Source organism: Peromyscus leucopus, chromosome 1 (assembly GCF_004664715.2).
Source record: "Peromyscus leucopus breed LL Stock chromosome 1, UCI_PerLeu_2.1, whole genome shotgun sequence".
Classification (NCBI taxonomy): Eukaryota; Metazoa; Chordata; class Mammalia; order Rodentia; family Cricetidae; genus Peromyscus; species Peromyscus leucopus.
In genome coordinates, this window is record NC_051063.1 from 188,725,126 (window position 1) to 188,749,314 (window position 24,189).

General features: G+C 38.2%; 1 protein-coding gene across 1 annotated transcript in view; it reads right to left on the bottom strand.

The window, feature by feature from the left end:
- The window catches only part of LOC114683972 (zinc finger protein 420-like), a 593,185-nt gene that overhangs the window by 41,685 nt on the left and 527,311 nt on the right, over positions 1 to 24,189 (bottom strand). Inside the window, exons 3-5 of the mRNA XM_037202605.1 lie at positions 23,146 to 23,210; positions 15,588 to 15,643; positions 10,223 to 10,256 (exon numbers count right to left, since the gene is read on the bottom strand). The gene's annotated coding sequence lies outside the window, so the exon portion shown is untranslated. The remainder of the gene's footprint in view (positions 1 to 10,222; positions 10,257 to 15,587; positions 15,644 to 23,145; positions 23,211 to 24,189) is intronic.

The following is a 24,189-nucleotide window of genomic DNA, read 5'->3' on the forward strand; positions in this document are numbered from 1 at the left end:
AGGTGTTATCCAGGTGGATTCAAGCTGACTTTGTAGGACAGAAGAATTTTTAAACATATTAAGCAGCAGTCATGGGGAATTTAAAATCTGGAGCTGGTTGCCATGATATTACAATGTTTAGTACTCTCCTTATTGGTTAGTGTTAGTGGGAAGGGGAGATATTGGGAACACACTATTAATTTTTACCTGAGATATGCCTTATCTGTGATGGATTTTAAGGCACCTGTTTCCTTTATTAGTTTAGCATCCAGGAGACACAGGTGATCAATTGCTGAGAGCATTTAACCGTAATAAATTGTTATATTAATGTCTGGTTTTTGCAGAGCCGAGACCCTTTTGGGTCTGATGATGTAAATACCTTTGGACAGTTACTATTACTTGCTGCCTGGGTATACGTGATGGTCCTTGGCCTCTGGCTCTATGGTGGCCCTGTAACAATTAGCTGAGTAGTTAATTAGGAGAGGGAAACAGGAAGAGAAAAGCTTGTGGGGTGAGACCTCATTCTTCTAGAATTGGTAACAAGGCAGTGGATCCTGGTGTCCTCTGGAACTTGAGAGAGAGCAGGGCCCTGTCTGTGTCAGTGTGCATGAGGAGGAGAAGGAGAGGCACTGCTGATGGGTCTGGAGTGAGGCAAAAGTGAGGAGCAAATGAAATAAAGCTCCTGCCTTAGCTAGAAAATCTCTTCCCATTAGGGGCACAGGGCAGGTTAGCACAACTAAAAATGTGTGGGTGAGAGGATACCCCTGAAAATACAATTAAGTGGTGGGGTCTGGTGAGGTGGGTAAGGCTGTCCCCTACCCCAACAATAGGGAAATGAGAAGGAGTGGTGGTATCCCAAAACTCCCTCAGGACTGAGTAAGTGGCTTGGTTTCCAAAAGGAAGGAAATGGATTGCCCCATGTTGCATCCTGTAAACCCATGGCCAAGTCTAGGAGGTCTGCTGGAGGTCTTTGTTTGATGTCCCCATGCCACGAGGGGCACAAGGCCAGTCAGCTGACTATTATCCCGCTCGGTGGCAATTCAAACAAGCCTCAGTTGATGGCCAGAGTGGGGCAGGACATGCACTAGCCCGCGTGGCATTTTTTACCACACATTTGAAACAGGGACCTGGAAGCCTCTGTGCAGCCACTTGGAGAGCGTGTGCCAGCATTTGCCAATTCTGATGACGGGCTTTCTCAGCTCTCCCCTGGTACCTTAAATGCCACAGCTGAGACTTCTGCCTCTGGGGTCAGGCACCCTCTCTCCAGATGCTTAGGTTAGGCCTGGTGCCAGGAAGCTCTGGGAGACATGAGATGGATTTTATTCCATATCTTGAATTACATTTTTTAGGTTTTTATAGTTTACTGGTTTTATGGCAGCCTTACAGAGGCCCACCAGGAAGCAGGTTATAAACTGGTATCTGACTAGAGAACCATTCAGATTATTATAATCCCAATGTGGGTACTGATTGTAAACTCATTTGCATGCGTCCTAGCCTGCTTCCAGACCTATCTGTGTTTCCAAAGTCAGGGGTGGGGGTGGGGTGGGCAGGTGGCAGTAGTGGCCCACCTGATACAAGAGAGCAGAACCGAGGTCAGACAGGCAGAGGTTCTTTGGAATCTCTGGTTCAGATTTCATGTGGGCAGGAGAGAAAAAGAATCAGAAAGGCAGGGTTCAGAGCTTAGGTAAAAACTTGGGATAAAGTAACTCTTTTCATCTGCCTGTTCACTGGCAGTAGTTAGATAATTCCCATGAAATATCAGGGTCCAAGGAGCCATTATGCATTCATATTTACTGGTACCTAGGGATATTTAAGGCATTTCTCAGAGGAGTGGGACCAAGAGAGGAAGCCTTTATGTCCCATGGCTGCAGCTGAGAAAGAAAAAAAAAATATTAAAATAACTAACAGGATACAAGACTCCCATCTCAGGCATCCCCAAGAATAGGGAAAGATCTGTGGACCTGCACAAGTTACCCAACCCTTTGTCAAGAGAGGGGCAAGGGCTGGAGGGGGGGGGGGGGCGCGGCTACCTGGAGGACCACCCGGGGGTCTGACAGCATTCAATGCTTCATCAAGAGAGAATGAGTCATGGCATATGCAACCTGAGTACCACTCAAGGGTCTGACGTGAGAAATATATATCAAGCTACAGTCATGGGAAATGGTGAGGGATTGGAAAGGGAAAACTCAACAATCTGGGCAGCTGGTGTGTTGTGTGGAGCAGTCCGGAGGCTGGGAAAATGAAAAAAGTGGGCAGTCGTAGGTTGAAGAAACCTCGGTACAGGGTTCCGGACGAAGATCACTGGAGAGCCTGTTTTGTATGGCACCAAAATTTTTTTTTTTTTTTTTTTTAAATCTGGCGCTTTTATTCTGCAAAGAAAGGTCATGAGGCATGACAAAATCCACTATGAGAGCTTTATTGGGAGAAGAAAGGGACAGAAGAGAGTGTGACCAGGCCTGTGGAGGACACATGCAGAAAGAGAAGGCCAGGAGGAGAAGGAGAAGGGGGAGGAGTCTGTGTCCCATTTCTTATGGATTCCCCTGCACATGCGCATATGGGCTTACAGAGCTATGTCATGCATGTGCATATATTGCATGATCATGTTGCACACAAATTACTTGATCACACAGTGCATGGATTATATAGGACATGAGGCTCTTGCTTGACTACTGAACTGTGCATGTGAAGTCATGTAGCTGGGGGAGTGGCTAGGAATTCCAATAATCATTACCTTGTGTTAGAGGGCTTGGAAGACTCATATAGGATTGGATTTGAGTTATATATAAGAGATGATTCCTATTACTGATTATTTCTTATAACTGAATAAATAATGAAGTTAATCAGGCATAAATTCAGCAGTTTCAATATGTAAGACCACTCTTTCACATACTGAGAGTCAGTAACTATGTTCGAAGTTTCCAAATAATCCATTAATGGAATCAGAATGGCATATAAATCCAATATTTGGACAGAAATATAAGGACTTTGAACCATGTCACTTAAATTTTCTGATCTGTAAATTTCCTGCCTTTCCTTTTTGGTTTGCATCTGTATAAAATGTAGAGGCTCCACATTATGGACTCTTATTGACTTTCAAGGATTATTAGGAGACATTTTCAATCTACAGACCACTATTGGGGCAAAAAATGATGAACTGAGTATTGGTGTTTCGCATACAATGCAAGGCAGGATTCAGTTAGTTCTCTTTTGGGATATTTGTTGTTAATCTTTCACACACAAAAAAAAAAATTACTGCAAGCTCTTTGCCAAGGTTCACCTTCTGCCCATAATTTGTCAATTTCATCATTAGTTACAGACACTATAATTTGTGCTGGGTTTATTCCTACTAATTGATAAAGTCTCACTTTTCCTTTTAAAATCAAGTCAGAGATCATTTCAAATTTTTAATTTTGTATTTGGTAGAAATATCCATTCCTATACACTTCGTCTACATTAAAATTCCTGTAGGATAATGCTTAGTGGTTAAAATAATCAAAATGCTGTCAAGCTTTGGATCAAAATGATCCATATATGCATCCTGTATTTTCTTTTCCACCAAAGCCACAAGGACAGAGAGGAAAATTAAAGCCATATGTGGCTAATATAGCTATGAACTTATGGGGATATGATTTATTACAACAATGGAATACGTAGATTTACATTCCTCCAATATCAGAAACAAATAATAAACTAACATGTTTCTGAGAAAAGTATTAGAAGGTATTATAAAGAACAGTCACTGACCATCTAGGTTGTAAAAGAACAGGGCACAACAACTGCTGTCAGCATACTGAATAATCAACCAGCCCTTGCAATGCTCCTGTATTTGTTATTAAAAAGATATCTGGTAAATGGAAAACGGTAATAGATCTAAGAGCAATTAATAAAGTAATTCAGCCAATGGGCTCTCTACAATCCAGAATTCCTTTGTCTACTTTATTACAAAAAGGATGGCCTCTTATAGCTATTGATTTAAAACTGTTTCTTCTTAATACTCTTACAAGAAAAAAAACAGAAAGATTTGCCTTCATGGTGCCTACTTATAATAATTCTCAGCCGGTTAGGAGATATCAATGGAGAGTCCTCCCACAGGGAATGTTAAATAACCCTGTGGCAATATTTTGTATGATGGCCATTAGAAGTAATACATAAACAATTTCTTAAATCTATAATTTATCATTACATGGACAATATTTTACTCGCTGATTCAAATGCAGATAACTTAGAAAGAATGTTTGAAGAAGTAAAGAAAATTTTGCCTTGTTTGGGATTACAAATTGCTCCTGAAAAGATACAAAGAGGAGATTCTATTAATTATTTGGGATATAAAATAGGTCTACAAAAAATTAGACCCCAAAAGGTGCAAATTAGGAGAGATCAATTACAGACTCTCAATGACTTTCAAAGATTATTCAGAGACATCTCCCATCTACAGACTGTTGTTGGGGTAAAAAATGATGAACTGAGTAATTTGCTCAAAACCTTAGAAGGTGACAAGGACTTAAGTAATTCAAGAGAATTATCAGCTGAAGTTGAGAGAGAATTGGCCTTGGTGGTAAAGAAAGTACAGGAAGAACATGAGGATCATGTGGATACAAAGCTTGATTACATTTTGGTTATTTTACCCTAAAATTCTCCTACATGAATTTTAATGCAGAGGGAAGATATTATATTGGAATAGATATTTCTACCAAATGATCTTTATGTAGTCCCAGTTCAAATTAAAAAATAAAGCTGACTTTGGAATTAGAGAATGGCTCACTCCTTCTCTAAACCTAAGCATGCTTGTTAAAAGAAATATAAAATCTCTGTGTCATGTCAGAAGCGCCATCTTATATGGGGCAGAAGAAAACCAAAATTAAGGGAATATTCTTTTGTTACTAATCTCAATTCTTTGGTTCTATTTTGATTCTTTAAAACTTTTTTAAGGTATGAATTTTATATCAAAATTTATAAGATTAATATGTATATTTTAAACTTTTTTCATGATATTAATGATCATATAGTATACTAATTCTAAAAAAAAAAAAAAAAAAAAAACTTCATTTTGCTGCCTATACATATTTTTGTGTTGGAGTCTCTATCAGCTTTCTGCAAGGAATCATGACCAAGTCTAACAGTGAATTTGAAGTCTCCAGAAAGATGATGGGGCCCCACAATGATGATCTACATGGACAATAATAATACCACTAAGCTGACAAACATCACCCAAAGATCAGCATTGGACTACAAACTGCTAAGGACAATTTAGAGATTGCTAGCTGAGATGATCCAGCTTCACAGACTATTTGAGCAAGGACTTCAGATAAACCCTGCACTTTCACATTACCCAGAGACTGGACAACAAATGATATAGGTACCTCTCCCAGAACTTGACAATTAACCCCAAATTTTTCTTTTCAGGATTGCCTAAAGATGCCTTTGTCCACAAACAGCAGGAAGCAATTAAAAGAAAACATGATGCCCATATTCCCAAGAGATGGGGCAGGTGGTTTTTGGTTTTTCAATGGGTTTTGTGTTTGGATAATTGTCATTGTTTAGGATGGTTGGTTACAAGTTGTTATTGTTAATAGTCAGAAAGGAGGTTAAACAAAGGAGATTAGATTTAAGGTTCTTGTTTGGAAAAAAAGAGCATATAGATAAGAGGTAGACATTGAATCTACTCTGAAAAAAAAAAGATATAGAAATGATAGAATAAAGGGTAGATTATTGAATCTACTCTGAAAAGAGACTATATAGATATGTAGTAGATTATTGAATCTACTTTTAAAAGGCAACTACTAGTTTAAAATATTTTACATTGGATTAGATTTTTGTATATTGTATACAAATTATGCATATTGATACAAATTTGAGATTAACTTTGTTACTAAATACTATACATATATTTCTAATCTTGTTCAGGATATTGTTACCTATACAGTTCATTTAACAATAAAATGCAATTGGCTAATCCTTGAAAGTTATTATCAGCAACTACTTAAGATATAAAGAAATGAAAGTTAGTAGTTATACATTACAATCGAACCTATAGCTATATTAGTTATGTTTTCAAGGTCATGCAGATATATTTTAGATAGAGAGGTCATCTTCAAATCTTTCAGAGACCTACAGAATATGGCATTTAAAATGTTTTAATAACATAGATTTTTTTCTTTCTTTTTTTTATTTTTATTTTTTTTTTAATGAGACATGTCTGCTCCTGGCAGCACCAATCTACTTCAGATAAGATATGAGCACTGAAGAACCTCCACATGGAGTTAATTTTCACTGTGGCAAAAATTAGCCACTGGGCAAGAAAGTGCCCACGCATTGACTGCTGACAGTATGCTGTCCAAAATGGACAAGCAGGACAAAAAAAAAAAAAAAAAGAATGCCCATCCTTTCCAAGAAAAGTGTGGTTGCAGCTTTGGCAACAGACGTCCTCTGAGGCCAGGACAATATGGCACCATCGATGAAGTGGCTTTGCAATATGGAAAATGGACAGTGCCCCTTTCCTTCGAAGGCAGCTGAACAAGCAGTGGGCTGATGGCTCCTGGTGTGCAGTGGAACAGTAGCTGGAGCAGTTATTCTTGGAGGAGTCACTAGGCTGATGGAGTCTGGCGTCTCAATGGTAGACTGGCATTTAATAAAGGAGAAGAAGCCACCCACAAGCCAAGAAGAATGGGAAGCTGAGTTCCAAAAATACCAGCAATTTCCAGAATTTAAAATTCTGAGTCATGGCAGGACACTGGCGGAATTCAAGTTTATCTGGTAAATGGAATACTTGTACCAAATGTGAGGTCGAGCTGTAGGCCTTGCCGTACATCATGCTTCACAAATGAGTCTGTCAGATATGCTAAGTCTGTAGGCCGATGATGCCCCAACATTGTAGAGAAACCTTGGGTGACTGTCCAGGAACCTGGCTGTTTCTGTCATAACTCACATTTTTTGGAAGTCACTTGTACGTACTTCCTGTTTTACTAGGTAATATTATTTCCTTCTCAGGTTTCTGAGGGAGTTGAAGATTAGATAGTCATAGTTACAGTTTTCCTTGTTAAGAAATTCAGATAAGAAACTCACTAAGAGGTGTTGAGTGTATAAGTTTGAAAGACATAAGATAGTTTTCTGTTGGTAATACAAAATAGAATAGGAAGTGAATTAGGTACATTTTGGACTCACCAAAATAGGATAATGGAATATTTTCTCTGAATTTGTCAAATGCAAATGGATTAGACATTGTTGATGTATTTATTGCATGTATATATTATATATATTTATTGTACTTATTGTATATATTTTTCTTATGTTACTTATAACTTTCTTAAATTTTTTTTATTTTTTAGTAGACAAAAAGGGGAAATGTGGTAATATGTTATTTGTGCTGAAATGTTGTGATATTTTATTTGTGCTTTAATAAATAAAGCTTGCCTGGAAATCTGAGGAAAAATCCAGTCACAACACAGAAGTCATGAAATGTTAGCAGATGCCTTTAATCCTATCACTTGGCAGGCAGCATTTCTGTGTGTTCAAGGCCACACTGGAAACAGAGGCAGGTGTGGTGGCACATGCCTTAAATTGCAAAACTAGTTAACCATAGAGGTCTGGAGTTCTATATAGACAGACAGGAAGTGACAGAGCTGTTGAGAAAGAGGAAGTGATGTAGTTGAACTGAGATAGCAAATCAGATGGCAGAACAGCAAGGTATATAGACATGGTAGACAAGAAGTTACACATTTGGAAGCAGTAGAGTTAGTGAGGTAAGGTTGGCTCGTGGCTTTCCCTATTTCCCTGATCTCTGTCAGGCTTTCACCCCTTTATTTGGCTCTGTGTTTTTTATTTTATAAGACCATTTAGAAATTTGTCTATAGCAAACTTGGTAATCTGAGTGGCTTCAGAAACTCCAGAAGCTGCCAACAATTGCAGATGCCAGAGCCAGGCATTGACAGTTGAGACCCACGGGACATCAGCGCAGCACAGGTGGCAATGCCACAGACAACATGAGCACAGAAGGTCTGCAAGCTTTCAGCTCAGAGGAAGCCACTGTGAGGAGCAGAGTAGAGGTGCTATGCTGTGAGAGAGGCGAAAGGCAGGCAATGACTTGGAGAGCCCACCAGAGATGCTGCTCCGTGGGAAAAGTGAACAGCTAGCAGTGGTGAGCAGTGGAGACTGTGGAGATCAGACTGCTGCCAGGGGCAGAGAGGCAGTGTTAGTGCCTGATGAGCAGCTGAGACACTAGAGCCCAGGGAGCTATGAAGGTGAAAGCCATGCTCCAGGCTGAACAGCCAGATCAGGGTTCTATGGGAACTGCTGAGACTAACACGGGCCTGAGCTCCCAGGAGCAGGGTGTGGCTGGAACGATGAAATGGCCCTGGGGCTACATTTGGCTGTGCAAGCTGGACAGCATACAGAGTTTCTTTGGAACCAGGGTGCTGAGCTTGGGGCCGCCAGTGAAGCAGGTAATGGAACTCAAGGAAGTCGTAGTTCATAATGGTTGGGTTTCGTCCTGGGGCCAGGGTTGCTCTAGGAAAGACACGGCACAGTTTGTAGTAGCTGGAGGAACCTTGAGTCCGAGTGGAATGAGACATTGAGAACGCTCTAGACTCAGGAGACAGGGGTCCTGGTTATGGGAGGCACAGACAGACCAGGACTGTGAAAGCCAGGAACTTTGCATTTTCTGTTTGCTGGTTGTATGAAAGTCTCTTGTAGATGTAACCAACCGTCTTATTAAATAAGAAACACAGAAACAATGTAAAAGAGAAAGCCAAGAGGTCAGAGCTCAGAGCTAAAATCTCACCCTTCCTCCTGCTGTGTCCCAGCTTCCCGAAAGAGCTATTTCCTTGTGTGTCAATCGTTTCAAAGTCATTCTGCCTTCTCATTGGTTGTAAACCCAAACACGTGACTGCCTTGTCACTGTCTGAATGTACAGCCCTCTAGGTCTTAAAGGCATATGTCTCCAATGCTGGCTGTATCCCTGAACACACAGAGATCTATGGGATTAAAGGTGTGTGCCACCACCGCCACGCTCTTTCTATGGCTCTAATAGCTCTGACCGCCGGGCAACTTTATTTATTAACATACAATCAAAATCACATTTCAGTACAATTAGAATACTACCACAGTCTCTTTTGAGAGGACTCTGTACCAACCAGCTCTTGTGGAGCTAATAGTTTCTTCCCTGAGGCAAGGTTCCTCAGGACAGACTGTCCTAAAATGCTGAAACGAGTGAAGTTTCAGCAATGCTTGTTTGAACTAAAGTGTTAGCTGCAAAAATATTTTGGCTGTGAGAAATTTTTATTCATATTTGAAAGACTGGTACCAAAAATTTTTTTTGAACTTTTTTGACTTAAGAAATGAGATGGACAGGAGTAATTTCATTGCAATGGGACAATTTTGAATCTACTTATGCATGCAAATTCTATCAGTGGTGATGACTTATGAACTGTTTTATGGAAATGTTTGTGTTAAAAATGGAAATGTTTAAATGGAGAAATTTGTTTTTTTTCTACCTAGGCTCAGGATGCAGTTTTTGTCTATGCATGTATGCTTTATTTATTAACTGTGGTGATTTATGGGCCATTTTGTGTTAAAAATAGAAATGTTTAAATGGAGAAGTTTGAGTTTATTTCTAACTACACTAAAGATTTAGTTTAAAAAATTATAAAGAAATGGAAGAGTTAATATTCCTCTATCTATTTAATTCAGAAAATATTTTCTTGTTACTTGAGTGCATTAATGTTATGTTTTGTATAGTTCTATTAAGAAATTGCTTTTAGCCAGGCGGCGGTGGTGTATGTCTTTAATCCCAGCACTCGGGAGGGAGAGCCAGGAGGATCTCTGTGAGTTTGAGACCAGCCTGGTCTACAGAGTGAGTTCCAGGACAGGCACCAAAGCTACACAGAGGAACCCGATCTCGACAAAGAGAGAGAGAGAGAGAGAGAGAGAGAGAGAGAGAGAGAGGAGAGGAGGGAGAGAGGAGGGAGGGAGGAGAGGGAGGAGGGAGGAAGGGAGGGAGGGAGGGAGGAAGAAGAAAGAAAGAAAGAAAGAAAGAAAGAAAGAAAGAAAGAAAGAAAGAAAGAAAGAAAGAAAGAAAGAAAGAAAGAAAGAAAGAAAGAAAGAAATTACTTTTGGATTTTTTACTAAAGTTTTTAAAGTGGATTTTGACTACAGTTTTTTTTTTCCCAAGTACAGATGGTGATTTATTGTGCATACAACTTGTACAGAATGCCTTCATCTGAACATTGATGTATATACAATTACTCACCAGAATGCTGCAGTTTTACAGTTCAGCCAGGAATCTGTGGAGAGAGATCATGTTCACCAAGAAATCCACAAATATAGTTTCTACCCTTTCAGCATTTCAAAAAACACTCAGTCGTCTTCTATATAAAGAAAAGAGATTTCAAAAACCACTTCTTCACTTTTACCATATTTGTCATTATTTTTGGGCTTCCACAATTATCATTTGCTAATAAATAAAGACGTATTAAGCCATATTCCTCTCCCAACATGTAAGTAGAAGGAGTTGCTGGAGGCAAAGTGTTTACTGTGGCTTTTGTGAAACCTAAATGTGCAGTGGTGACCCATGCATACCAGAGGCTTGCTCAGTGGAAAAATCATTTTATGCATTGTTTCTATGATAGGAAAACAACCAGTTGATTGGTAAACAGTTTAAATCAACCAAATACTTCACATTGCATAGACAGAAAAAATAGTGAGGAGACTTGTAAATTCCTTTCTTATTGAAAACGCTTTGATCATTTTGTCCTTATAATTTGAATGGCAATCTAAATGATGAGGAAACATCCACCTTTAGCAGAATAACTTTAGAAAGTATACTACTTATCTCTTGCCACATATCATTTGATTGCTAAGCTATTACGGGAATGACAGCATGACCAGGAATTTATAGGTTTATATTTTAGTTCTATTTTCTGTTATTGATAATGTGTTGTTCTGTTTTTTTTTTTATTTTATTTTATAATGTGACTTAATTTTACATATCAGCCACAGATTCCCCTGTCCTCCCTCCTCCCCAGGGGATTCAGCTCAACCTGGTAGATTCAGTCCAGGCAGGTCCAGTCCCCTCCTCCCAGGCTGAGCAAAGTGTCCCTGCATAGGCCCCAGGTTTCAAACAGCCAGCTCATGCACTAAGGACAGGTCCCGGTCCCACTGCCTGGGTGCCTCCCAAACAGTTAAAGTTAATCAACTGTCTCACTTATCCAGAGGGCCTGATCCAGTTGGGGGCTCCTCAGCTATTGGTTCCATTTTCTGACATCTTCTTCAATTTCTTTTTTCAGGGACTTAAAGTTCTTGTCATATAGGTCCTTCACTTGCTTAGTTAGAGTTATCCCAAGGTATTTTATATCATTTGTGCCTATTGTAAAGGCTATTGATGTATCTCTGATTTCCTTCTCAGCCTGTTTGTCAATTGTATATAGGAGGGCTACTGATTTTTTTGAGTTGATCTTGTATCCTGCTATGTTGCTGAAGGTGTTTATAAGCTGTATCAGTTCCTTGGTTGACAACAGAAGGAACATTACCAAACTCCTTCTATGAGGCTACAATTACCCTGATTCCTAAACCAAACAAAGATGCAACAAAGAAAGAGAACTTCACTAAAGTTTTTAAGGTATTAATGGTTATGTTGAGAGTATTGCTTTTTAACCTATTGATATCGATGCACCATGGCTTGGTGAAGTTAAGGGAGTACTTCACTTTGATGTGAATACATCAGAAGTTATCGTATGTTTTGTTAGCAAGATATTCAAATGGTCCTATTAAGGAATTGCTTTAACGTGTAGTTTTGCTAAAGTTATTAAAATGTTAATGGTTCTATTAAGAGATTGCATTTGGATGTAAGTTTGAGAGAATTGTAATTATGTATAGCAATATTTATGTTAGAATTATGTTAACCTGTTGATTAATGATGAAGCTAAGGGAGTCTTTAAGTTTCATGCAGTTGCATCTGGAGCTTGACTTTTTTGGTGTGGTTACATCAAGAGTTTATTGATTTAAATAAGGGCTTTGTGTAGCTAAGATTTCTATAGACATCTGAGACCCATTCAAAAAGGAAATTTCCGTCTTTATTATCCTCTACTCCTTTACTAGGAGGTCTGACAGCTATGGAGATTGCTGTGAGCTCTTAATGGGGAGCCTTTAAAACATTAAGAAGGGGAACCTTTTGGAGCCCACCAAGGTTTCGTAGTGGCTTATCCCAGCAGGACTGCATGAGAGAGTGATTGGAGCATGAACTTTGGTACCAGGTGTTTGAAATGGTATACACTTGATTGTACCTAGCAGGGGGCAGTCTTTTTGCCTCACCCCTTGACACTGTTATAAAAAGCCCTTTTGAATAAAGTTCTGGGCTGGTGGATTTTGACCCAGGCCCTCCTCAGACGATCCTGTTTCTGTCTTTCCTCTCATCATCTAGGTATCTCCTTCCGTCTAAATATTTCCAGTTCTCCCTGCTCAAGAGTAACCTGGTCATAAGAGGGGGCTGGTACCCCACAGGTAGTAAATGCTAATGTTTTTAACCACTATTGTGGGGGTCTATAAATTATACTTTCTGCCTCAATAAAATATTCACTGGTTCCTTATGGGACTAATTTCTAAACAGCTCCCAGTGTATGCCAAATCTCCAGTAGCAAAGGCCACTTGCTTGAATAGGCAAGTGGTAAAACAATGCAGTTAGAAAGCATTGATTAGTTTAAACTGCAAGATCTTTTTTTTTTGGTATTTTGAGACAGGGTTTCTCTGTGTAGCTTTGCACCTTTCCTGGAACTCACTTTGTAGACCAGGCTGGTCTCGAACTCAGAGATCCACCTGCCTCTGCCTCCTGAGTGCTGGGATTAAAGGCATGCGCCACCACCACACGGCTAAATTGCAAGATCTTTATAAGTGTCCCAATAGTATGACAACCAATTTTGCATACAAGGGATAATGCAAATTCTCTTTTCAATTATTTTTCTGTAAATATTCTGGCAACTGTAAGACTCATGAAAAGTACCCCATTAAGCCCCAGGTTTTATTATCTAAAATTCACTTATAGCGGAGTGGTATCCCCAAAACAATTCTGAGAGACTGTGTCATCCTGTTTAGCAGCATGTAAGCTGATCACACCTCTGGTACACTCCAATATGCCTGTTTCACAATGCTGTTTTCCCTTCTATTGGTTTCCAGTCCCCTATAGCACAAATGTACTCATGACTTCCCCACATTGTCCTATAGGGTGTCCTGCAGCTGAAGGGAGTGTTCCTGGCCTAGCAAGATCCTGTCTGAGGCCAGGTTTGTTCTTAAAAATATAGCCCCTGGATGCCCACCAGGTTCTTGAAATCTGACTCTTACGATGCTCTTCCAAAAACGCTGTTGAATTCACAAATCCCACAGAGCCTCTGCTTCATTTGCCATTACCCCTCTGATACGGTGATTGTTACTGCCTCACTGACATGCATATGACCGTCTACATCCATGCTGTCTTCCACGCAGGTCCAGCTTCTAGGCTACCTGGACCCATTTTATACAGGCTCACCACATGCTGGCTACTACCTTAGACTAGAACTATGTGTACAAATAGTTACAGAATGAAGAAAACAATAGTGTGAAAGGTACAATGTGAGATTGTCTTTTCACTGTGGACAAGTTTAAAAATGTACCGTGATACAAGAAATCTGTACTGATTTAGGATAATGATTTCAAGATCCCCAAAAAGAGGGGTCCTTATCCCTTGAACACCTGAAATTCGAATCCCCTAGAGTTTGTCAGCTGGTTGCAATTTCCAGATTGTTAAGGGCCAATACAGGAACCTAACTTTCCTTGGTCTCCTGTCTCAGGTCCAACATCCCTGATGTAGCAGCAACTGGTAGAAATTATCTATGATCCTTTGAATTCAACAGCCTGAATTTATTCAAGATTTTACTAACAATGAGCACCTGTTTAAATAAACACCAATTCTGAGAAAACCAAAATGTTCTCAAACAATATTTTCTCATGGATTGAATATATTTTTGTGTTGAAATCTGTGAAAAAAATATACAATGATATAGATTTGTTAAGTGTAATACACTGAGTTTTCTAAGGTACAAAATTTGAGTCTTCCTGGTTTTATTATCAATAATCTATTATGATGCTTTAGCTTTAGGTGACTGGGTATTGACCCAGGGTCCTACTGTAGCTATCCTGTGTCTCTGTCTTTCTTATCATCTTTTTCTATCTTTCTGTCCAATACATCCTCATTCCTCTTCCGTCCCTCCAATAACCCTTCAAAAAGTGGGAGTTGGACTTCCACACACTCCTATGTGGGTGTATCTTCATGTGGGCTGACCCAGCTAGAGAAAATATAGGCATGGTATTTCAGTTCCTAAAACCATTGAATATATATTTTCCTATACCTTAGACAACCCCTGTGAAAGGGTCTTTTAATCCCAAAGGAGTCATGGCCCACAGGTTGACAAATGCTACTCTATTATCAACTTCCTGTTTAGAACAAGTTTGGAGGAACAATTAATGGGTACAGCACCTATTTTATGAGACACCTTTCCTAGAAAGATGCAACATACATAAGCATCTACTCACCCCAGTGGGAAACTGAAAACAGAATCAAATCCAACTTTTTGAATCAATGAGTTTTATTGGAATTGCTTATAAGATTATGGGTAAGCAGTTGCTTATTGGAGCATAAGAACTCAAACAGCTGTTATTATGAAACTCAAAAAAAAAAAACAGCATGTGTTAAAGCTCATGAATAATGCACAAGGCAGACCTGTAAGTATATCTACAAGTTAAAGAGCATCCTATCTTTATGACTAAAATCCTCTTCTAAGGGGCATGACTTCTTAGTTTCTTCATTTGAGTTATGAACACTGAATGCTGTCAGTTTCAGGGGTTTCCTGAAGCTGAAGCTTGAAGCTCTTAAGTGGTGTATTTCCTGCCTTAAGCAGCTTCCCTTCAAAATGGATCATTATAGTCTCCAGGAAACTGTTACACAACAGCATATACTTCAGTTTTCTCCATTTTGTATTTATTATCAAGTATTTGAGCTTGAACATGTAAAAAATTTTAATGTAAAGTGTCCTATATTTTCACAATTTCTGTCTGCACAAACACTTGATGTTCTGAAAGATTTGAACATAACTTAAAGGCAAGCAGTCACTTCAAATTCTACTTTTCTATAAATTTCTCAGTGATGTCAGTGAAAAAAGGTCCATGTACTGTAATGTCCACATTCACAAGCCTATTTCTGCAAAACTGACCATTCCAGGATGCCAGCTATGTGGCACATGAGACCTCCCTTCCTCACTAATATAAAAGAACATATGTTCATCCCATATAGAAGTGGGCGTCAATATATTTCTTTGAGTGTCATTTACAATAGCATCTCTTTTAGAAATTCAAGTCTTCAATCCGTGGAAATTCATGGCCTCACAGTATACAATTGAGTGAAAATATAATTGTACAAGTCTCTGCTATATAGGTAAAAGATTTAAAGACTTAAACTTGAATATAAAAAAAGAAAAACAGGTAAGTCAAAATAAACACTTTCAAAAACATTGCCAGTGGTAGAGGATTAAAATCTTGAATAGTTTCTATAATAAAAGCAGTTTTCAGAGAAACGTGAATAAGACACTGACCTGGGGAGCATTAACCACAGAAGCATGCATTCTTCTTGTTGCTCTTCTTTGAGTTTCTGTCTCAGAAACAGAGAATGGAATTTTGTTGAAATTTCACATCAAGGTGTCAAAAAACAAAGCTAAAATTAATACAACTCTATTATGGTCAATGCAAAACCACATAAGAAGACCAAAAAACTGAAATGATGTCAGAAATCTTGTCAAAGACAGGAGAACATGGAAGGGTTTATTTAGAGTGGTGAAAGAAAATCACTATGAACCTTATCATTGCACCCCAAAACATGAGCTCTTAAAATTCATGAAGGAAAGTCATATGAAGTGGGTTATAAATTGACAACGGTCATTCATTCAAGCTGCACTGCAGATCTTAGAGGAAAAGTTTACATAGAGAAATTAGTCATGACAACCCAAAAAATAAGGCATTTTATAAAAGGAGTAGATGATTAGGAGAGCGAGGGTGTACCAGATTATTTCCAACACACAAAACCAGCAAACTACCATTTCCAACTAGAAGGAAGTAAATTACTACACCTAATATTACCCACAATAATATTAAAAAACAAATCATGAATAAAAGCTCCATGCTATAAAAATACCAGTAGAAACAGATATGCTACAAGACAAACTTCAGGAGACTTTATGATAAACTCCTAAGTGAAACAGGAAGAAATGGAACACAGCTGAGCACAGTAAGGGGAAGTTGTGTTACAGTGAAGCTAATAGTCCAGTGCAGAGAAAAAAAAAAAATGAGCAGCATTAGCAGGAAAACTAACAGGAGAATAAAACAACATGTGCTCTCCAGTGGCATAAGAGTGTGCCAGAAAAAAAAATTTGAGTAAGAAATGAGTTAAGAAGAAACAGGTAGGAAAGGCACCAAACTCCATTTTAATGATGATGTGATCACACAAAAAACTTTCCATAGTCACCACAGGAAAATGTTAGATTTGGTAACTGCTTCACATATTATAGAAAAGTACAAAACTAACATAGAAAATAATTACTTTATTTATTAATAATAACAATTTGAAAAATAATTTATAAATTTAAGCCATTCAGGTTGTTTCCAAAAGATCTAGGAATAACATTAAGTAATGATGAATTCACGTCTATGAAGAAAATTTTAAGGCACTCAGGCTAAACCAAGAAAAGTAATAATACACAAAGAAATAGACTTCTGTAAACACTGACTGATGGATGAAATGCTGTATATGGTTTGTCTTAGTGAGGGTTTCTATTGCTGCAATGAAACATCATGATCAAAAAGCAATTCAAGGAGAAAAGAGTTTATTTGGCCCACACTTCCATATTGCTGTTCATCATTGAAGGAACTCAGGACAGGAACATATAAACAAGCCAGACCTGGAGGCAAGGGCTGATGCAGAAGCCATGGAGAAGTATTGCTTACTGGCTTGCTTCCCATAGCTTGCTAAGCCTGTTTTCTCATACAAGTAAGCAGTGCCAGCCCACCCTCCCCAACAGAGTGGGTCCTTCCCCATCAATCCGTAATTAAGAATTATGTCAGACCTTATGAAGGCATTTTCTCAATTGAGATTTCTTCTTCTCTGATAACTTGTATCAAGCTGACATAAAACTATCCTGCACATGGTTACATTATTAAGAGTAGATTGGTGCAATCCAATAAGCAAATACTGACATTTTCCACAAAAGTTGATATAGAAACAGTCATACAGACACAGAAAAATCACAAATATTAAAATTATCCTTAAAAACAGTATTACTGGGGGTATCACAAGACCTGATCGTATATTATGATTCAGAGGCACAATAACAAAGACAGTATGGTAGTACATTAAAAAGAAAAACTCACACATTATTGAACAGAACAGAGATCCCAAAAGAAAACACAAAGAAGAAAGATAAAGTAGGCCAAATACATAAAAAATGAACCGAAGAAGAGTGAGAGCCCTTTGAACATTCAATACTGGGGAAATGATTACCCATGTGTAGACAAGTGACATTAGTCCACATCTTTAACCCTACCCAAAAATCAACACTAACTAGATCAAGAAACTTCCTGGGAAACTTGAAGTGCTGAAAAAGTGCTAGAGGAAAACATGATTATAAATTCTAAATTATTTTGAAATAAGCAAACACACCGTGAAAGAGATTGCAGGAGCACAGAAATTAACCAGGAAAAATGACAAAGAGATTTCGTGGAGTACAAAGCTGTGCAGGTCAGAAAAGTACAGAAAGAATGAATGGTAGCTAAGAAAGTGAAATAAATACTTGGCTTTCTTCACACAAGGGCCTAATATACACACTCACGAAGAGCTGCTTAAAGTAAACATATGGTGTTCCAACTGTCTATACAAGAAACTGGGAAGAGTATTAGAAGATTGGCAGTGGTTGTGTAATAAAAGGCAGGTGACAATAGTTACCCTCATGAAACGAAGTTCAGAAGAAAAGCCTCAAAACCACGATGCAGCCTTGAGATAGGAATGCATCATGAATTAATAATTCCCCATACTGTGTTCTTCATATGGCATCATGAGGTTTTAAATGATAGCCTCACAAAACCACAGCTCAGGAAAAGGATGGCTTTCATAATGACAGAAGAAGGCAGAGGAAGATGTTAATTTCTCCAAATAAATAGAAAAGTATTTCCAATATAAACACACAGTCACATTCCCTGATTAGTCACTTCTTGAGGAAAGGTTTGAGGGGCTCTAAAATCTTCCACCAGTGCACACTGCTATCAGCAGTTGTAGGTTAGTAGAAAATACCTAGGGTTATAGAGTTTGTGATCCCTGGCAAAAGACCACAGCCTCAATCCAATTATACTTGAAAGATGTATTGATTAGATGCTAGTAAGATGAACAATCTCTAAGCCAAATTTGAGACTGCTATGCAGGAAGAGTATGAGGATGATGTAGTTGGACTTTCATTGGACCACCAGCTCCCAAATAATGACATGGAGACTAATTACTAATTATGAAAGCTTGGCCTTAGCTTAGGCTTGTTCCCGACTAGCACTTATAACTTAAATTAACTTGTGGAATATTTTGATCACACTGTGACATTCCAAGACTGCCAATAAAGCTGTCCTTGAATCAGGGGGCAGAGTTACCAATTGGCTGAGCAGAATTAACCATAGAGGTTTTAGTGGACCCAGATTAGAATAAAGAGACACAGGGAGGAATACAGGGGGCTTGGAAAGATTCATGTTCTTTTCCATATGGAAAGCATAGAGAGGCAGGTTCAGCTGATCATTTCTCCATTGCTCTGTAGATCTATCAGTCTTTTTTTCCCCTCCAATATCTGATTCCTGAGTTTTATTGAATAATAAAACAATAAATGCAATCCCTTCAAACCCATTTATATTAATCTACATTCTGTCATGTGGTTCGTTATTTCTCCTCCATACTGAGTTCCTGCTTCCTCTGTGACTTGGTGATGAATTCTGTGTGCCTCAGATTCCTCTCTCTACCTGGAAATCCCACCTCTCCTGCCTAGCTATTGGCTGTCCCCAGCTTTTTATTAAACCAATCAAAGCAACACATCTTCACATAGGGTACAAATAAACAGCAACAGGAGGGTTTTTTGCAGAGAGAAACTACAAGAAGACTTTCAATGTCTGTGCAAGCAAGCAGAAACTGTTCTGTTCTGGCAAATTTATGGTTACATCAACTCAAAACAATCTTTGGGTATTTGTTTTGCAAGTTACAATTTTAAAAAAAAAGCAGTTAGTCATATCCTAAAACGTAGTCATGTCTGTTCATTTTTGGGTGAGTGGGGGTCACACAGTCAGGGTTATTGGGAACTTACCTTCTAGGGACTGGAGTCAGAGATAAATGTCTAGTGGGTACCAAAGCAAATGCCTAGCTTAAAACAGTTTCTTTAACCATCACAGTAGAATACAATATCTGACCCCTGGGGCACATTTCACTTCATTCTACCTGAAAGTATAGTACATGTATTACCATGTGTGTCATGTTGTCTTAGAGAACATATACCTCTATCTGCCAAATATCATGTTTTTTTTCTCAAAATAATAATAAATTGGTCATGAGATCTAGTTACAGTCATTCTTATCATCATCTAAGAAGGCTATACAGTTCACTTAGATAAAATGTATCTTTCTGTTTTACTGCTGCTTTCAATGTGGACCTGTTTTCTAAGTTGTGCAAATGTATTTTGTGTAAGAATATTGATCCCTTGAAATCCACATGAATGCATTGATAGGTAGAATGTTATAATTCAGGCCATATGTCTTTAAATGGAATGTCTGTGTGCTAAATGTTCAAAGCAGGTGTTTCTCAACTTTCCTAAAGCTGTGAGACTTTAAAATGTTTTGCATACTCATATGTGGATATATCTCCATGTGGGCAGCCATGTCTGGAGATGGATATAGGAGTGGTGCCTCAGTTCTAAGATCTTGAGGAATGGACTTTCCAATGGTCTTAAGTGACCCCTGTGAAAGGGTTGTTTACCACCACCACCCCACCCCACCCCCCTGCAAAGAGGTCTTGACTAACATGTTGAGAACCATTGTCTTAGACAATGTCAAGGCAGAATCATCGAGGAGGCTTGGCAGAAACTTCCTGATGACTGCCAGAGAGAAGAAACTGTTCATAGAGATAAGGTGAGTCATTTCAGTGTATGTCCTTGGAATTAAAAATTGATTATGCCAGATACTTCAAAATCCTATCACCTATCTTCCTGAACATTAATAGAACTGGGTCTTGGTATTTTAACAAGCAGTTCTCAGGTTCCCAATTAGTAATACATATAACTACAGTGACACCCCTCAGTTCCTGGCTGTTATAGATTTCCTCTCTGGTGATCAACTTTGTAGTTCCACATGCAAGTAAGAATGTATGAGATGGGAATCCTGACATATATACATATAAATACCCATATGTGCATATAATTATATACATACATACATACATATTTTAATGCATGTATCAAAATTAAGGACTCATTCTGAATCTCATAATACTATTACTACATGTTTTCATGACCATGGCATAAGTACATACATAGCACTTTATTACACTGACATTATATTTAATCTCATATGAAATAGTTTTCTTGATATTTAACAGTCTACTGGAAGGTTTCTGTCCTTGCTACTGCTCAAGTACTTTAGAGTAATAATGAGAGAGAAGATGTCATTTAATACTACCATCATTCCACCTGATCACCCTGGTCATTGTGTGGACTGAGGCTATGTTTACCTCTCATGGTTTGGGGGAACTGCTCTAACCTTTTTTCATCATATAGAAATAACAAACAGCTCCAAATTTCTTATGATCAAATTAAACAATAGCAGAAAAACTGTTCAAAGGACCTAGATAAATAAAATGCCAAAATCTCTCAAATCAATGATGGATATTTATCACACTAAGAATTCAAAAGGTATTCAATGAGCTAAGCAAAAAGAATGAAAACTAAATGAATAAGGATAGTAATAATATCATCAAGAATATTAAGACAATAAAAAGAAAACCATCTTGTAGCTCTTACATCTACAATATGAAGCAATAGATGAGAAATTATCAATTTGAATGAAGCTGGTGCAGACATAATTCACCAGCTTCACTGACCCTACATAGCAGAAACCAGAGGACACAGGAATGGAGAATTCATTGTTTTAAAACTGACAGAAGGAAAAGGACCTGATAAGCAGCAATAGAATCAGAATGTGTCCATTCTGAAGGTGTTTCCATGAGTGGAATTCACAGCAGCAGCATGGAATTCAAGAGCAGTGAGGGGATTAAGGTGAAATGCTGCAGGAACAAATGCTCCCAGGGAACAGCACCACATGCAGTCAAGTCTCCTCAGAGAAGAACATGCATGTCCTTCGGGGACCTTATATGTCCAACTGCAATCTGCTGCAATCAATGTGATTTGTTTCTCATTATACTTCAAATATGAACCACATATAAGAGTTTGTTCAGTGTTACTTAGGGGAAAATGAACTGGCACCCTTTCATTCGACTTCGAATCCTGTTGGGCTATTAGTACTCATTTAGAGAGGAAATTTGACCCTTCTGATTAGTGTGGAGGTTTTGGAAAGTTAGGTACCCAGGGTAGAAATTAATGATATAGAGACTCAAAGAAGGATACAAGGGGTCAATGCACAGACTTCTTGCAGTAAAAAGACACAAATAGTGACAAACCATTCTTCACTAATCCAAATAAGACAGTAAACTTCCAAAGTCATAGAATTAAATCTGAAAAGGGGTATAGCATGAATAGTTAGAAGGTCTTATTAATAAAAACAAACCCAGGGCCTGGTATTCTTGGGAATATGGGTGTAATTGGGCGCCAGATGAAGCAGGAATCTTAACAAGTCTTATTAATGAAAACAAACTTAGAAGCCAGGTATTGGGGTGAATGCTGGAAGATCAGAGAAGCAGAACAAGCCACAGCCACCTCACCTCACCAATTCCTCAGCTGATCCTGTTTCCTCAGACTGGATACCTCTGAGTCCTTAGTCAAATCAATCTCAGCTAAACTGTTGCTCAAAAGCCTAAAAGCTTAACCAGGCTCTAGTTCCTGGTTTTCACGACTTATATACCTTTCTGCTTTCTGACATTACTTCCTGGGATTAAAGGCTTGTGTTGCCATGCCTGGCTGTTTCCAGTGTGGCTTTAAACTCACAGAGATCCAGGCGGATCTCTGCCTCTGGAATGCTAGGATTAATGGTGTGTGTGCCACCATTTTCTGGCCTCTATATTTAGTGGCTGTTCAGTTCTCTAACCCCAGGTAAGTTTATTAGGGTGCACAATTTTGGGGGGAACACAATATCACCACAAAGGGGAAACTGCAATATATGTCAATGACCTTAATATTACAACCATCTGTAATGAGATCTGGCTCCCTCTTCTGGCCTGGAGGCATACATGCAAACAGAACACTGTATACATAATAAATAAATAAATCTTTAAAAAAAAAAAAAAAAAAAGTCTGAGTATACAGAGCAGCCCCAGATACATAAAGCAGAGTTTGAGTTATCCAAACTGTGATTCCAGATGATACTGCAGAGCCACACGGCCACTAGAACATGGGAGTGTCAGAAGAGTAGATATACAGCCCTATGCAAGAGAGCAGCATATCCAGAAACAGCACAACAGCAGTGACCATGTGAAGGTCATCACAATGACACAAAGGTGTTGCATAATAGGCATCCTTGTCAACCAAAGGTGTTGGGAAAAGGATCTATCCAGACAAAAGATATGAATCTGGGTTGAGTTTCCCCATTATCCACTGAATCACTGACCTTCATCTATGCTGGAAGAGTAAACTGATAAAATAGATAGGTGTAATTAAAACATACACAGAAAACATAAAAATCAAAAGTATGAAGAAATAGCCTACAGAACAGATAAAATGTATTAGGTAGCTTTTCATGGTATGATAGGTTAATAACCAGAATATATCATAAATGAAAGAAAAAACAACAAAGAAATAATAATCACTTCAGTGAGGAAGCAAAATATTTCAGTAGATTGTGCTAAAAAGCAGTTATAATGGCCAATAAGAACACACATAAAATGCTCCGCACTCGTAGTCATGAAAAAATACTCACCTAATATGCACTAAATCCCCCGTCAAGTCAGTAGCCACACTGAAGGACTTCTATAACAACAAATCCTGCAGAAAACACAAATAAAGAAATCAGAGACATGATATTAGTAGAAATCCAACTTATTGCAGCCACCAGGCAAGTCAATGCAGAGCTCCTTCAACAACCATACAAGCAAAAAAAAAAAAAAATCATGTAAGATTCAACTATATCACACATGTGGTCCTGTATGAAATGACTAAATACAGTACATTCTTGCAAAAAACAAATTACTCACTGACCAATATGTATGTGAATAGAAAATCAGATGGAAAACAGAAAATACATATATGACGAGAACACTGACACATAGATTTTATGTTCTTATCCAAATATAGGAACACGATTGAAAAGGGAAAACACATTATCTTCAATGGTCTTAGGAACTGAAGCATAGCTCCTCTATCCATCTCCATGTGAGTCTGACTACATACGGATATGCCCACATACAAGCACTTGGAACTAAATATAAATGTTGCAGCATTAAGAAGGTTGAGAACCACTGCTCTAGAATCATTTCTAGAGAATCAGAATGTGGCAAAAGCAATCTCATGTCTCATTCGCATTTTCATTATTTTAATTTTTTTTTTTTTTTTTTTTTTTTTTTTTTTTTTTTTAATAAAAAAATCTTTGAATAAAAAGATTATTAATAATAAAAAAAAATAATAATAATAAAAAATTCTGTGTTTTTGCTTATAATTATCAGTGTTTTGTAGTATATATGTTAGTGCTCTGTGTTTGTGCCTGGTGTGAATTAAGGTAAGAAAAAGACATCAAATCTCTGATACTAAAGTTATAGATGGCTGTCAGCCTCTCCGTGTGTACAGGAAACTGGACCCATGTCCTTTTCTAGACAAGCAGGGATATTAACTGCTGACCTCAAATCCATTTCCATTGTCATTAGAACCTCTCAACACACCTAAATTAATATCTCCAAAATGTCTGGTATATTTGGTACTGTTTCATTTCTGTCCGCCTTGCAGGTATCCAGGTAATGCATAAGCAGTC